Here is a 14260-nt window from a genome sequence, read left to right as displayed (position 1 = left end):
GGGAGGGAGAGAAACTGAGACTATCGGGTAAAGAGCTTTAAAAAGAAATATATCAAATCTTTTAACTAGAGGAAGAAAGAAACCAAGAATAACATTAAAAAATTATTTGAAAAATTTCCCCAGAGAAAGAGCAGAATTTCCACTCATCTGCATTTAAAAGTTTGTAATGAGGGAAAATCTGTTCAATAAACACAAAAAATAATTTATTTTCAAATTACACATATCTATAGAAACACATAAAAATGCATAGTTAGAGAAGGATGAAGAGATCTTAAAAGGAAAAGCCCTTAATTTAACATGCTGGCAAAGAGCTAAGTGATGTATGTACCGGCATACTTTTTCTGTGTTGCAAATATCTCCTCCTACTCTCAGCTTGCCTTTTCATTAATGGGGTCTTAAAATAAACATATTATTGAATATAACATACATACATACAGAACAGTGAATACATCATACAGTACAATGTGAATTCTTTACAAATGAACTGTGTGACCAGCATCCAGATTGAGAATCAATATCACCAGCGTCCCCAAAGCCCCTTTATGCCTCCTCTGGTCACCACCCCTCCAAGGTAACCACTACCCTGACTTACGTACATGGGAGATGAGGAAAGTTCTCTTCGCTGTGTGCTTGAGTGTGGGATTCAGTGCATTGATTTGGGCAGTTGTTATTAACCCATGTTTGTTGCATTATTGCAGTCTATTACATGACAGTTTATCCATTCTATGATTGATGGACATTTGGATAGTTTCCAGTTTGGAGGCATTACAAATAGTGCTGCTGTGAACATTCTCGTATGTGCTTTTGATGAGCACAAGGGCACGTTTCTGTTGGGTATACACCTATGCTGGTCACAGGACGTGTATATCTTCCTCTTTAGGAGACACTGGGAGAAACACCAACGCTTGGTACTTTTTGTCTTTTTCATTACAGTGGGAGGATGCTGGTATTGTATTGTGGTTTAACTTTCATTTCCCTGATGACGAATTGAGCATCTTTTCATATGTTTATTGGCCATTTGGGTAGCCTCTTCTGTGACACACCTGTTCTGTTTTTTGTCCATTTTTCTGTTGGATTGTCTGTTCTTGTCTTATTGTCCTTTTCTTACTGACTTTTGGGAAGTCTTTCTATATCCTGAATACAAGTCCTTTGTCAAATCTATGACTTGTGAATATCTTCTCCCACTCTCTGGCTTGATTTTTCACTCAGTGGTGGCTTTTGAGGAACGGAAATCTTTTTTTTTTTTTTTTTTTTGCTGTACACGGGCCTCTCACTGCTGTGGCCTCTCCCGTTGTGGAGCACAGGCTCTGGACGCGCAGGCTCAGCGGCCATGGCTCACGGGCCCAGCCGCTCCGCGGCATGTGGGATCCTCCCAGACAGGGGCACGAACCCGTGTCCCCTGCATCGGCAGGCAGACTCTCAACCACTGCGCCACCAGGGAAGCCCTGAGGAACGGAAATCTTAAATTTAATGTAGTCTAACTTATCAATTTTTTTCTTTATGGTTAACTCTTTTCTGTTTCTGTTTAATTAAAATATCTTTGATAAGTAAACATCTCCAATTTTAATACAGTCAAATTGAGCAATCTTTTCTTTTATGATAGTTCTTTTAGTGTCTTATGTGTCTAAGGAATCTCCCTACCCTACGTTCATTGAGATATAAACCCTATGTTCTCTCCTAAAAATTTTTTAGTTGTGCCTCACACATTTAGGTCCATAGTCCACCAAGAATTGATCTGGTGGGTGGATAGGGAGAGGGATGGACTGGGAGTGTGGGGTTAGCAGATGCAAACTATTACATATAGAATGGATAAACAACAAGGTCCTACTGTATAGCACAGGGAACTATGTTCAATATCCTGAGATAAACCTTAATGGAAAAGAATATAAAAAAAATATAAAAAAAAAGAATGTATGTATATGTATAACTGAATCACTTTGCTGTACAGCAGAAATTAACACAACATTGTAAATCAACTATACTTCAATTTAAAAAAAGAATTGAGGGACTTCCCTGGTGGCGCAGTGGTTAAGAATCCTTCTGCCAATGCAGGGGACACAGGTTCGAGCCCTGGTCCAGGAAGATCCCACATGCCGTGGAGCAACTAAGCCTGCGTGCCACAACTATGGAGCCTGAGCTCTAGAGCCCATGAGACACAACTACTGAGCCTGCGTGCTGCAACTACTGAAGCCTGTGTGCCTAGAGACTGTGCTCTGCAACAATAGAAGCCACTGCAACGAGGAGCCTGTGCACCACAATGAAGAAAGCCCATGCACAGCAACGAAGACCCAACACAGCCAAAAATAAATAAATAAATAAATATATTTTTTTTTTAAAAAAAGAAAAAGAATCCACGTGCCATTGCAGGGGACACGGGTTCGATCCCCGGTCCGGGAAGATCTCACGTGCCGTGGAGCAACTAAGCCCATGTGCCACAACGACTGAGCCTGCGCTCTAGAGCCTGGGAGCCGCAACTACTGAGCCCATGTGCCACAACTACTGAAGCCCACATGCCTAGAGCCCATGCTCTGCAACAAGAGAAGCCACCACAATGAGAAGCACACGCACCACAACGAAGAGTAGCCCTCGCTCACCTCAACGAGAGGAAGCTTGTGTGCAGCAATGAAGACCCAATGCAGCCAAAAATAAAATTAATTAATTAAAATTTTAAAAAAAGAATTGATTTGTGTGTATGATATGTGATAGGGTCCGAATTTACTTTTTTCCCTATGGATACTTCAGTGATATGGCACTATTTGTTGAAAAGAGAATTCTTTCTTTATTACAATGCTGTTGTACATTCGTGATAAATCAAGTGTTCATATATTCATGGGTCTGTTTCTGACTCTCTCTTTTGTTCTATTGCTGTACCTGTCTATCCCTACCAACACCATGCTGTCTTAATTCCGTGAAAGAATTTACTTTTTAATTTTTTATTTTAGAACAAAAAAATTTTTAATTTGTATGGAAACACAAATGACCCTGAATAGCTAAAGCAATCCCGAGAAAGAAGAATGGAGTTGGAGGAATCAGGCTTCCTGACCTCAGACCATAGCACAAACCTACAGTAATAAAAACAGCATGGTACTGGCACAGAACAGACAGGTACATCAATGGAACAGGATAGAAAGCCTAGAAACAAACCCACACACCCATGGTCAATCAATCTATGACAAAGGAGGCAAGAATACACAATGGAGAAAAGACAGTATCCTCAACAAGCAGTTCAGGGAAAACTGGACAGCTATGCGCAAAAGAATGAAACCAGAACATTCCCGAACACCACACACAAAAATAAACTAAAAATGGACCAAAGACCCAAATGTAAGACTGGACACCACAAAACTCCCTGAGGAAAACACAGGCAGAACACTACCTGACATAAATCACAGCAAAATCTCCTTCAATCTGTCTCTTGTGACATGTGATGAAGAGGGGGGCTTCGACTTTACTGTTTGTTTTTTTTTTGGCTGCACATGGTGTTAGTTGTGACATGCGGGCTCTTTAGTTGCAGCATGTAGGATCTAGTTTCCTGACCAGGGATCGGACCTAGACCCCCTGCATTGGGAGTGCGGAATCTTAGCCACTGAACCACGAGGAAAGTCCCTCAGCTGTACTGTTTAAAGTTTTTAAAAATCACAACACAAATATCAGCAAGTTTCCTGGACATTCCTCAGTAGATTTGTCCTTTGGCCACCTTTCCACATCTGGTATGTCTGCAGTGCTTACACACTATGCAAATGCCACCATCTTAGGTCTTAGATGAGCTCTAGGGGATCCATGAAAAACTTTAAAGACAGGTTGCCCCTCCAGATATAAGTGAGGATATTACCTCTTGATATTTTCTGCAACTGATGTCTAAAATTATCCTTTTTCAACATAGAGAGTCCAGAAGAAATAAAACACTAAATATGAAAAATAACTAAAATTATAAGGAAGGACAACTTAAACAATCCTGAGGTGCTATTGTATTGATAGCTACTCAAGAAATCTACTTTGAAAATCCCCTGCACTGTTGAGAATTCTGGGAAACAGATACACTCATTTCATTGCCGGAGACTTAGAAAATGTGAACATTCCTTTGGAGGGCAACTGGGCAAACAGAGCATCAAAAATGCCAGTACCACCTATAAATCTACACCTGCCTCCTGTCAGTAAAAAGAAGAAAAGTGCTGCATGTATAGAGATGTTTATAATAGCAGTGCTTCCAACAGTGAAAACTGGAAACAAACTATGGTGTCCCCATGTGACGATAACATAGAGCAATCAAAATGATGAGTACGGTAACTACATAAAACAGGGAAGAGTATGAAATTCTATTAACTTAAAAGCAAAATCCATCTCAAAGAGCTATCTGCACCTCCACGTCCACAATAGCCAAGGGAACAACCCAAATGTCCATCAATAGATGAATGGACAAAGCAAATGTGGTCTAGACAACAAAATATTATTCAGTCTTAAAAATGATGGAGAGAGGGTGGGAGGGAGACACAAGAGGGAGGAGATACGGGGATATATGTATACGTATAGCTGATTCACTTTGTTATAAAGCAGACTAACACACCATTGTAAAGCAATTATACTCCAATAAAGATGTTAAAATAAATTAAACAAACAAACAAAAAACAAAATCCATCAAACTTGGGTATAGATTATCTACTAAAATTTGGGTATATACGGATCCAAGTTGTAAGGGAATAAAAGGAGGAATGAAAATTGTAGGATTATAGGTACAATTAATTTTATCCCCCCACCCCATTCAAGTTTCAAAATGATCATCAAAAATATGGCCGTTTGGGGACTTCCCTGGTGGCACAGTGGTTAAGAATCCGCCTGCCAATGCAGGGGACACGGGTTCAAGTCCTGGTCCGGGAGGATCCCACATGCCACAGAGCAACAAAGCCCGTGTGCCACAACTACTGAGCCTGAGCGCCACAACTACTGAGCCTGCGTGCCACAACTACTGAGCCCACATGCCTAGAGCCCGTGCTCCGCAATGAGAGGCCACTGCAGTGAGAAGCACGTGCCCTGCAAGGAAGAGTAGCCCCCCGCTCGCCGCAACTAGAGAAAGCCTGCCCATAGCAATGAAGACCCAACACAGCCAAAAAAAAAAAAAACCTTTAAAAAAATTCTGGCTGTTTGGGTGTTTTCAGCTTAAAAGTAAGAGTGGGGAGCAATGAGTCACCAGCCTGGAGCAGGTAGCCTCTCTTTCTACTGCCCTGCCTGGCTAAAGCCTACTCATTCTCCATGTACCATATTAAATGTCAGCTCATCACAGAGACCTAACTCCCTGTCTCCCTAAATTAGACCCCAGATACGCACTTTCATTTTCTCTCCAAGTGCTCTATACTTCACCTTCGTAGCTCTTCTCCCTTCCCTCTAGAACCAGATGGCTTGAGTTTACTTCTCAGCCCCAAGTTACTAACAAGTTGCTCACCACTCTGTGCCGCGGGTTCCTCATCTGTGAAGTGGGGGTAATGATAGCACCTTCCTGAGAGGGTCGTGGTGAAGAGCTGTCGAACTGGTGCTTGTAAAATGCATCGTGTTCTGGGTTCACGGTAAGAACAGCTGTGGACTGAATTGTGTCCCCCCAAAATTCATATGTGCAAGCCTTAACCCTCAGTGTGATGGTATTAGGAGTTGGGGGTATTAGGACTTGGGGGTCTGTTTTTTTTTAAAAAGCCTTATTGAGATATCACTGACATAGAAAAATTGTATATATTTAAGGGATACAACTTGATGTTTTGATGTACTTATATATTGTGAAATGATCACTACAATCCAGCTAATTTATTGTATCTATCACGTCTATGTACTTACCATTTGTATGTGTGTGTGTTGAGAAGATTTAAGCTACATCCTCTTAGCAGATATCAGTTATACGATACAGTATTATTAGCTATAGTCACCATGCAGTACATTAGGTCTCCAGAACCTATTCATCTTGCATAACTGAAACACTGTACTTTTGACCAACATCACCCCACTTCCCCCTCCCCCCACCCCGGCAACCACCATCCTTCTCTCTGCTTCTAGGAGTTTGACTGTTTTAGATTCCACATAAAGTGAGATCATGTGGTATTTCTCTTTCTGAGACTTGCTTATTTTGCTTAGCGTAATGTCCTTCAGCTCCATCCCACTTATTCAAATGGCAGGATTTTCTTTTTTGTGGCTGAAAAATATTCCAATGTGTCAAACAATTCTTACCAACAACGATCCCCAACCCTTGAACAGCTCTTGACAACTTTTGTCTGCAAGACCGTTCTACGAACGCTCTTTTCAATTGAATGCTTGGAAGGAAATTTCTTTGTGTGGGTTAATGAATACAGCTTATGCAGCCAAGAAGCACTTCCTTCTGAATGTTTTTCAAAATTGTAAGGGCAGCAAAGCCAGTCTGTAAACTCTCAAAAGATCTATTCTGACATCCCAAGGGAGGATGGGACTCTTCCCCGACGGCATCCCCACTGGCCTAAGGTGTGGTGGACGGAACCGCCAGGTGGCGGCTTTACTTCATTTTCTCATCCTCCAATCTTCATGAAGTAGGTATTCTTTCCCCCATTTTGTGGTGGATCAAACCAAGTTATCAAGAGTGTTTAAATAACTTGCCCAAGCTCCTAAGCAGGCAGGTTATCGTCAGAATTTATCTGTTTTAACTACAGAGATTGTGCATTAAAAACAAAGCAAAGCAAAACAAAAATCTCATTTTTCTCATTACTAAGAAAAGCCTTCAGAAATTCTGGAAAATACAGAAGAAATATAAAGATGATACTAAAAATCACCCAGATTTCTTCAACTCAGTAGTAATCATTGTTAACACATTGGTAAATTTCCTTTTTTTTTTCTTCTGTGTGCGTTGACTGAAATCATACATTTTATTTTTTTCATATTCTTTTCCATTATGGTTTATTACAGAATATTGAATATAGTTCCCCGTGCTATACAGTAGGGCCTTATTGTTTATCCATTCTATAAACAATAGTTTGCATCTGCAGATCCCAAACTCCTAACCCAACCCTCTCCTGTACCCCCTCTCCCTTGGCAACCACAAGTCTGTTCTCTATGTCTGTGAGTCTGTTTCTGTCTCGTAGATAAGTTCATTTGTGTTATCTTTTACATTCTACATACAAGTGATATCATTTGGTATTTGTCTTTCTCTGTCTGACTTACTTCACTTAGTATGATAATGGCATTATTTCATTCTTTTTTTATGGCTGAGTAATATTCCATTGTTATATGTACCACATCTCCTTTATCCATTCATCTGTTGTTGGACATTTAGGTTGTTTCCACATCTTGGCTATTGTAAATAGTGCTACTATCAACATCGGGGCACATGCATCTTTTCAAATTATAGTTTTGTCTGGATATATGCCCAGAAGGGGGATTGCTGGCTCATATGATAACTCTATTTTTAGTTTTTTAAGGACCCTCCATACTGTTTTCTATAGTGGCTCCACCAATTTACATTCCCATCAACAGTGTAGGAGGGTTCCCTTTTCTCCACACCCTTTCCAGCATGAAATCATACATTTTGATGATGATACATATTCCTTTTTAACTGACATTGCATAGTGTGAGCTTTCTTTATGCCATTTAAAATTCTTCTGAACATGGTTTTTAATGACTATTTAACAATTTATTTTGTGTATTTATCTTTCTTTTGTTGGGCATTTTCATTTCCTTAATTTTTTTGGTAATTGTATGAAATGCTGTAGAAAATCTTTGTGTTTCAACTGTTGTCTAAATCTCAAATTATCTCTGTGGGACAGATTCATTTAAAAGGAGACTTACTGGGGCAAGTTTATGAATATTTTTAAGGCCCTTGATACATATGACCAAATTACTGCTGAAAAGGTGGCACCTGTAAATGTACCTGGCACCTTCTCACTGCTCTCTCTACAACATTGATTATTAACTTCTCAAAAGAAGTCTTTACTAATTTGGTGCCTGAATAATGCTACCTTCCTGTTTTTTGGTTTTGTTTTTGTTTATTGAAGTTAGTTGATTTACAATGCTCTGTTAGTTTCAGGTATACAGCAAAGTGATTCAGATATATATTCTTTTTCAGATTCTTTTCCATTATAGTTTATTACAAGATATTGAATATAGTTCCCTGTGCTGTACCGTAGGTCCTTGTTGCTTATCTATTTTGTATATAGTAGTTTGTATCTGCTAATTACAAACTCCTAATTTATCCCCCCACCTTTCCCCTTTGGTAACCATAAGTTTATTTTCTACGTCTGTGAGTCTGTTTCTGTTTTGTAAATAAGTTCATTTGTATCATTTTTTAGATTCCACATGTAAGTGATATCATATGCTATTTGTCTTTCTCTGACTTCCTTCACCTAGTATGATAATCTCTAGGTCTTTCCATGTTGCTGCAAATGGCATTATTTCATTCTTTTTTATGGCTGAGTAATATTCCATTGTATATATATATACACAATGGAATTATATACATATACACTGCATATATATATATATAGATATATATACCACATCTTCTTTATCCATTCATCTGTTGATGGCCATTTAGGTTGCTTCCATGTCTTGGCTATTGTGAATAGTGCTGCTGTGAATATTGGGGTGCATGTATCTTTTTGAATTATAGTTTTCTCTGGATATATACCCAGGAGTGGGATTTCAGGACCATACGGTAGCTCTATTTTTGTTTTTTGAGGAACCTCTATACTGTTTTCTACAGTGGCTGCACCAATTTACATTCCACCAACAGTGCTACCTTCCTGTTGATTAAGCCTGTCCTCTTTCGACTTCTGCATGCTCCATGGATGGGATCCTGGCTGAAGGTAATGGGGCCACTGCCTCTTGGATTCCTTCTTTTATTTTTTTTAGAAAGCCCTTCCATAGTGTTTTCCATGTCCTGGGAACTGTTTAAGTGCTTAACAAATACTAATTCAAATAACCCTACAATGAAGGCTCTATTGTCATCCTCCTTATTCAGTAGATGTGGAAACTAAGGCACAGAGGGCAGCTCAAGGCCACCTGACTTGTGACAAGGTAGAGCTGGGCTCGGTCTGGGAGCAGGCGCTGGGGCCACTCAGAAGCAGGGAAGGGTTCCTGCTGCACGAAGAAGCCAGAACCTCTGATTTGGGTCTCAGCCACGCATTCCCTGACTCATCACCCTTCTTTCTTTTAGGCCCTGTCTTATTTCTTCAGGTGCCTTGAGCACCCGTTCATGGACACTGTTGCCAAGCCTGGTCACATTAACGGGCCTACAGGCAGCCGGGCCAGCGTCTTTGGGGTGTCAAGAATGACACTTGCTTTGTAGTGAAGGCTGTGGCACAGACAGGTCATAAGGAATCACAGCCGTGAGTCACTGTGTCAGGGCCTTTTCCAACCCCAAAGCTCAGTGCATGGCAGGGCTATACCTCTGCCAGTCAGCACGGAAGTGTCCCCAACCCCCGAGGAAGGGAAATCTGACATCGACGGCTCACTGGGAAGCTAGGGAGAATCCACATTAGCCTCACGTCAGCCCAGCCACACTATCACCCCGTGCAGCTGTCTGTTTACTAAGGGTGGACTTCCTACTGCTGGGACCCTGTCTTTGTCTCCCCAGCCCTGAGGTGTCTGGTGATTGATAGGTGCTCAGTGAATGTTGATTGAATGAATGAACTACAGATGAGATGAGCTGGTTGACCAGAAGTGGCCCACCTACTGAGATTAAGAGATTGTTTACCCACGAGATTAAGGTGCTGTGGGCACAGCCTACCCTGGTCAGGGGGCCTGCGTTCAAATCCCAGTGGCGTCCCTGACATTCAGGCTCATGGCCTTAGGTGATATTTGTGTGTTTTGGCCTCAGTTTTCCTTCTCAAAGGCCCCCATTGTTGTGATGGAATGTAGGTGATGGCAAGGAGACCCAGGTAGATGTAAACGATGGGCGCTGAACCTTTGGACCGGGATCTTGGAGCCACAGGGTCTGCTCTCAGTCTCGCTCCTTCGGAGCAAAGGCGACACCATTAGGGGTTCCAGGGTTGACTTTCCTGCCCTACTCATAAATGCTTTTCCTGAAGGGGGCTCTGCCCTCTTGACAGGGCTTCAGCCTCTGGGAGGCAGGAAGCTGATATGCCAAGACCTCTGGGGTCTGGCTGGACACGTTTCACATCGGCTGAGGCTGGACTCCAGGAAGTTCTAAACTTCCCTCCCACTGTTAACAAATTAAGAAGGTGCCACGGTGATGTGGTGAAGGCAGAGGAAGGAATAGGGTACCACAGAAGCAAGGCCCATCTCTGCTGCATCCTCTGTGAAACTCCTCCTTCCACCCTTCCCCGTTTTCTCTTTCCTGGCACTCTCCTACGTCGGCCCAAAGGGGTGGCAGGGGCTCAGCCTCCCTCAGCCTCCCTCCTCTGGCCTCCCTCACAGGGAGATGGCTTCTCATTCTGGGACAAGGCAAACAAGTCCTCAGGACTGAGAGACCTGCCTTAGGGCTTTGGCCTCAGGGTCCTGTCCCCAGACCACCTGGCAGAGGTCATCCATCCACTCCAGCTGGAGCCTTCCTTCTTGCAAGGACTCTGAAGGCTTTGAAAAAAAAAAGGTATTATTCTGTTTATAGACCCCCAGTAACAGGCCATGTTAACATACGACAATAGCAATATCTTCCTCTGAGAGGCTGCCCGCTGTAAGTGGTCGCGAGCAGGTTAAGGGGCAAGGGCTGCGCCGTGCTCTTTTGCAAACGGCATGTCAGTTTCAGCCCCGAGTCTCATTCGCAATCTCACTGCCTCTTCAGGCTTCTGTGGGGCACACCGGTTGCTTTCCTTCTGCAGGATTTCGGGCAAAGTGTTGGGCTCCTACATCCCAGTCCTTCAGTTTGTCCACCTCAGAGGCTTCTCCAGGCTCCGGGGAAAGTTGGGGAGGGGAACCCTTTTCTTAGAGAAATCTTCCTCAGGAAAGAGTCAAGGGGCTGCACAGTTCTGTGGTTTTTGCCCCTGGGGGAGCCTAGAAGCTTCCCTTGGACAAGGGACTTGGGTGATGTCCAGGGATGTCTCTTTTGCTCACAGAGCACTGGTCAGCCTCCCACTGAAGATGAGGTTGAAATGCATGCATCCTCGTACAAGAAGCACGCTGACCTCAATTCACAATGAGGAGACATGGTCTCAGGTTTTTGCCAAAGAACAAATTTTGATAGTGAAAACCCACAGCCCTACTTTCTCCAAAGTAATAGGTGATTCCTTAGGTTGGTCCCCTTTGAAGGACTGACTCTAGAGCAAACAAATATTATTTGGCAACATAAAATGCTCAAAAATTATAATTAGTATTCTCAGAATGATTTTTAATTGAATATATAGTTGATTTCCAATATTGTGGTAGTTTCAGGTGTACAGCAAAGTGATTCAGTTATACATATATATATTTTTTCTAGTTCTTTTCCATTATAAGTGATTACAAGGTATTGAATAGAGTTCCCTGTGCTATACAGTAGGTCCTTGTTGTTTATCTATTTTGTATATACTGGTGCGTATCTGTTAATCCCATGCTCCTAATTTATCCCTCCCCCAGTCCTTAGGTTGCTTTTCATTTTGTTTATGATTTCCTTTACTGTTCTAAAGTAACATTTTTAGAGAATTTCCTGAGGGTCCAGTGGTTAGGACTCTGCGCTTTCACTGCTGAGGGCGCCGGTTCAATCCCTGGTCAGGGAACTAAAATCCTGCAAGCCATGTGGTATAACTAGAAAATAAATAAATAAAATAAAATATTTATTTAAAATAAGAAACAGCAACAGAAAGCCTAGGCTATAAAGTCATGACTATTTCAGAATGTGAAGCCACAGGCACTGACAATAAATATAAATAAACAAACGAATGAATGAAATGAAATGAGAAATGTAGAGTTTCAACCAGGTCTGGATATAGAGAACAAAGACCACAGAGTTGGAGGATGAAATTTTATTAAAAGAAAAAAGAAGAGGAAGAGATTTCCTAAAGTTAACTTCAGATGAGGAGGGCTCACAGATCTTGGAGTAAAGAAGGCATTCCTTTTTTTTTTTTTTAATTGAAGTATAGTTGATTTACAGTGTTGTGTTACTTTCAAGTGTACATAAAAGTGATTCAGTTATACATATGTATATTCTTTTCATATTCTTTTCTATTATGGTTTATCACAGGATATTGAATATAGTTCCCTGTGCTATACAGTAGGACCTTGTTGTTTATCCATTCTGTATATAATAGTTTGCATCTGCTAATCTTAAACTCCCAGTCCGACCCTCTCCCACACCACTTCCCCCTTGGCAACCACAAGTCTGTTCTCTATGTCTGTGAGTCTGTTTCTGTTTCATAGATAAGTTCATTTGTGTCATATTTTAGATTCCACATATAAGTGATATCATATGGTATTTGTCCTTCTCTTTCTGACTTACTTCGCTTAGAATGAGTGCCCCAGGGTTTATTTTGGACCCATAGCTTTTTTTTTTTGGCTCTACAATAAAGAATATTTACATAATAATGGTAACATAAATGTCATTTCCTTGTTTTCAGCATTTAAAATCAACTTATAAACAAAGGACTAAACAGAATGTTAAGGTTACCAATCTTGACATTGCAAATGCCAAGGTGTAGCTAGTACAGGGTTGGGAGACCAGGCTGGGTGAGGAGGTGCAAGACATGGTCACTTCATAGTCCAGTTTTACATGATGCAAAAATAAGACACTGTCTGCAGCTCAGGGAGCAAGAAATAGAGGTTTTCGTACATTGTTTAAATTTGCAAAAGTGATGAAAATAACTAAAATTACCAATGCATTTATTAAAAATTTGAGAGGAGGATGGAATCCAGAATGTGGGGGCAAAAGAGCTAAATCCTTGTTTTTCGTAGCAGGGAGTCAACAGATACGTCTAAGGTAAGAAATCAAGCATACTGTTTATGGTTTGGGAGGTAAACTGTCAGAAGTGACGTTTGAAGAGTGTGGAAGGATGGAGTGGGAGACTATTACTTTTCATTATAAATCTTTCTTTGCTATTTGATTTAGTACCATAGATACGTCTTTGAACACACACACACACACACACACACACACACACACACACACACGGCTCTTCAGAAAACTCATCAGCTCCCACCAGGAAACTCTCAGAGCTCCAAGAGCAAGCAGCAGGCCAAATGCTCAAAGGGCAGCTTAGAGCTGCATTGCAGAGGAAGCAAAAAGTGTTTCCAGGAGGTGTCGGGGCTGCTTGGTGGCTGGAGTGTCACATTCCCTAATGAACATGCAGGAAGCGGGTAAAACACGCCAGTAGCTTCTCACCAGACTGGATGGCAAAAGCTCGTTTCCTTTCCATGATAGTTGCGGTGCTGAGCTATTAACAAAATGCTGAAGTATCTGGGAAAAGGATCTGGCTCAGCAGGACAGAGCTAATCCTAGGGATTCCCAAATGACTCCACACTCGTTATTATGTATTTTGTTTACTCAGACCACCTTTCCAATTACCCGTCAGAATGTGCAAATGCTTCCTCCCTGCTTTATCAGGTATGAGAGGCAGAGAATCAGGTAGAGAATAGGATAATGATATCAGTACCATAATAATGATTATGAGAGCAAATATCAATTAATGATGTCAAATATCAATGCCACCGCCCTCCATTAACACTCTCCCCTGGACTGGTTAGAACTCTCGCTCCACTAGGATGAACTTAGTACTGACAGCCTAGAAAATATGATCTGATCCAGGCCTTAAAGAATTTTCCACCTAGGACAGGTGATCCTAAGGAAAAGGCCAAGGGAGTCCGCCTGTGCCCCTCGGCCTTGCCACCCGTCTCTGACTGTCCCCGCTCGTCGCCTGTGCCCAGTCAAGCCGGGCGGCAGGCACGAGCAGGCCTAACAGCAGCCCCTGCTCTCCTCAAGCCCCTCTGCGGGAACCCTGGCTGCCGCCATCCTGAGGCTGCAATCCTGAGACTCCAAACTCAACCACCTCCAGAGAGGCCAGCACCCAGCCTTCATCAACTACGACCAGCCAAGGCTATGTTTTACCAGAAAGCAAAATCATGCCAAATACCTTTTTTTTTTTTTGGTGGTGGAATTGATGTTAGGATGGATGAAACCGAAATTACAAGTTTCTTTGCTAGATATGGTTCAGTAAAAGAAGTGAAGATAATCACGAACTGAACTTGTGTGTCCAAAGGCTATGGATTTGTTTCATTTTATAATGACATGGATGTGCAGAAGACAGTAGAATCACAGATAAATTTCCATGGTAAAAAGCTGAAACTGGGGGCTTCCCTGGTGGCGCAGTGGTTGAGAGTCCGCCTGCCGATG

General features: G+C 41.9%; 1 pseudogene; it reads left to right on the top strand.

The window, feature by feature from the left end:
- The first annotated feature begins 8785 nt into the window (after window positions 1–8785).
- LOC102987215 (deleted in azoospermia-like) overlaps window positions 8786–14260 on the top strand; it is a 6490-nt pseudogene continuing 1015 nt past the window's right edge.

Source organism: Physeter macrocephalus, chromosome 4 (genome assembly GCF_002837175.3).
Source record: "Physeter macrocephalus isolate SW-GA chromosome 4, ASM283717v5, whole genome shotgun sequence".
Classification (NCBI taxonomy): Eukaryota; Metazoa; Chordata; class Mammalia; order Artiodactyla; family Physeteridae; genus Physeter; species Physeter macrocephalus.
Note: the sequence above shows the minus strand (reverse complement) of the source record. Positions and strands in the feature narration are given on the sequence as shown.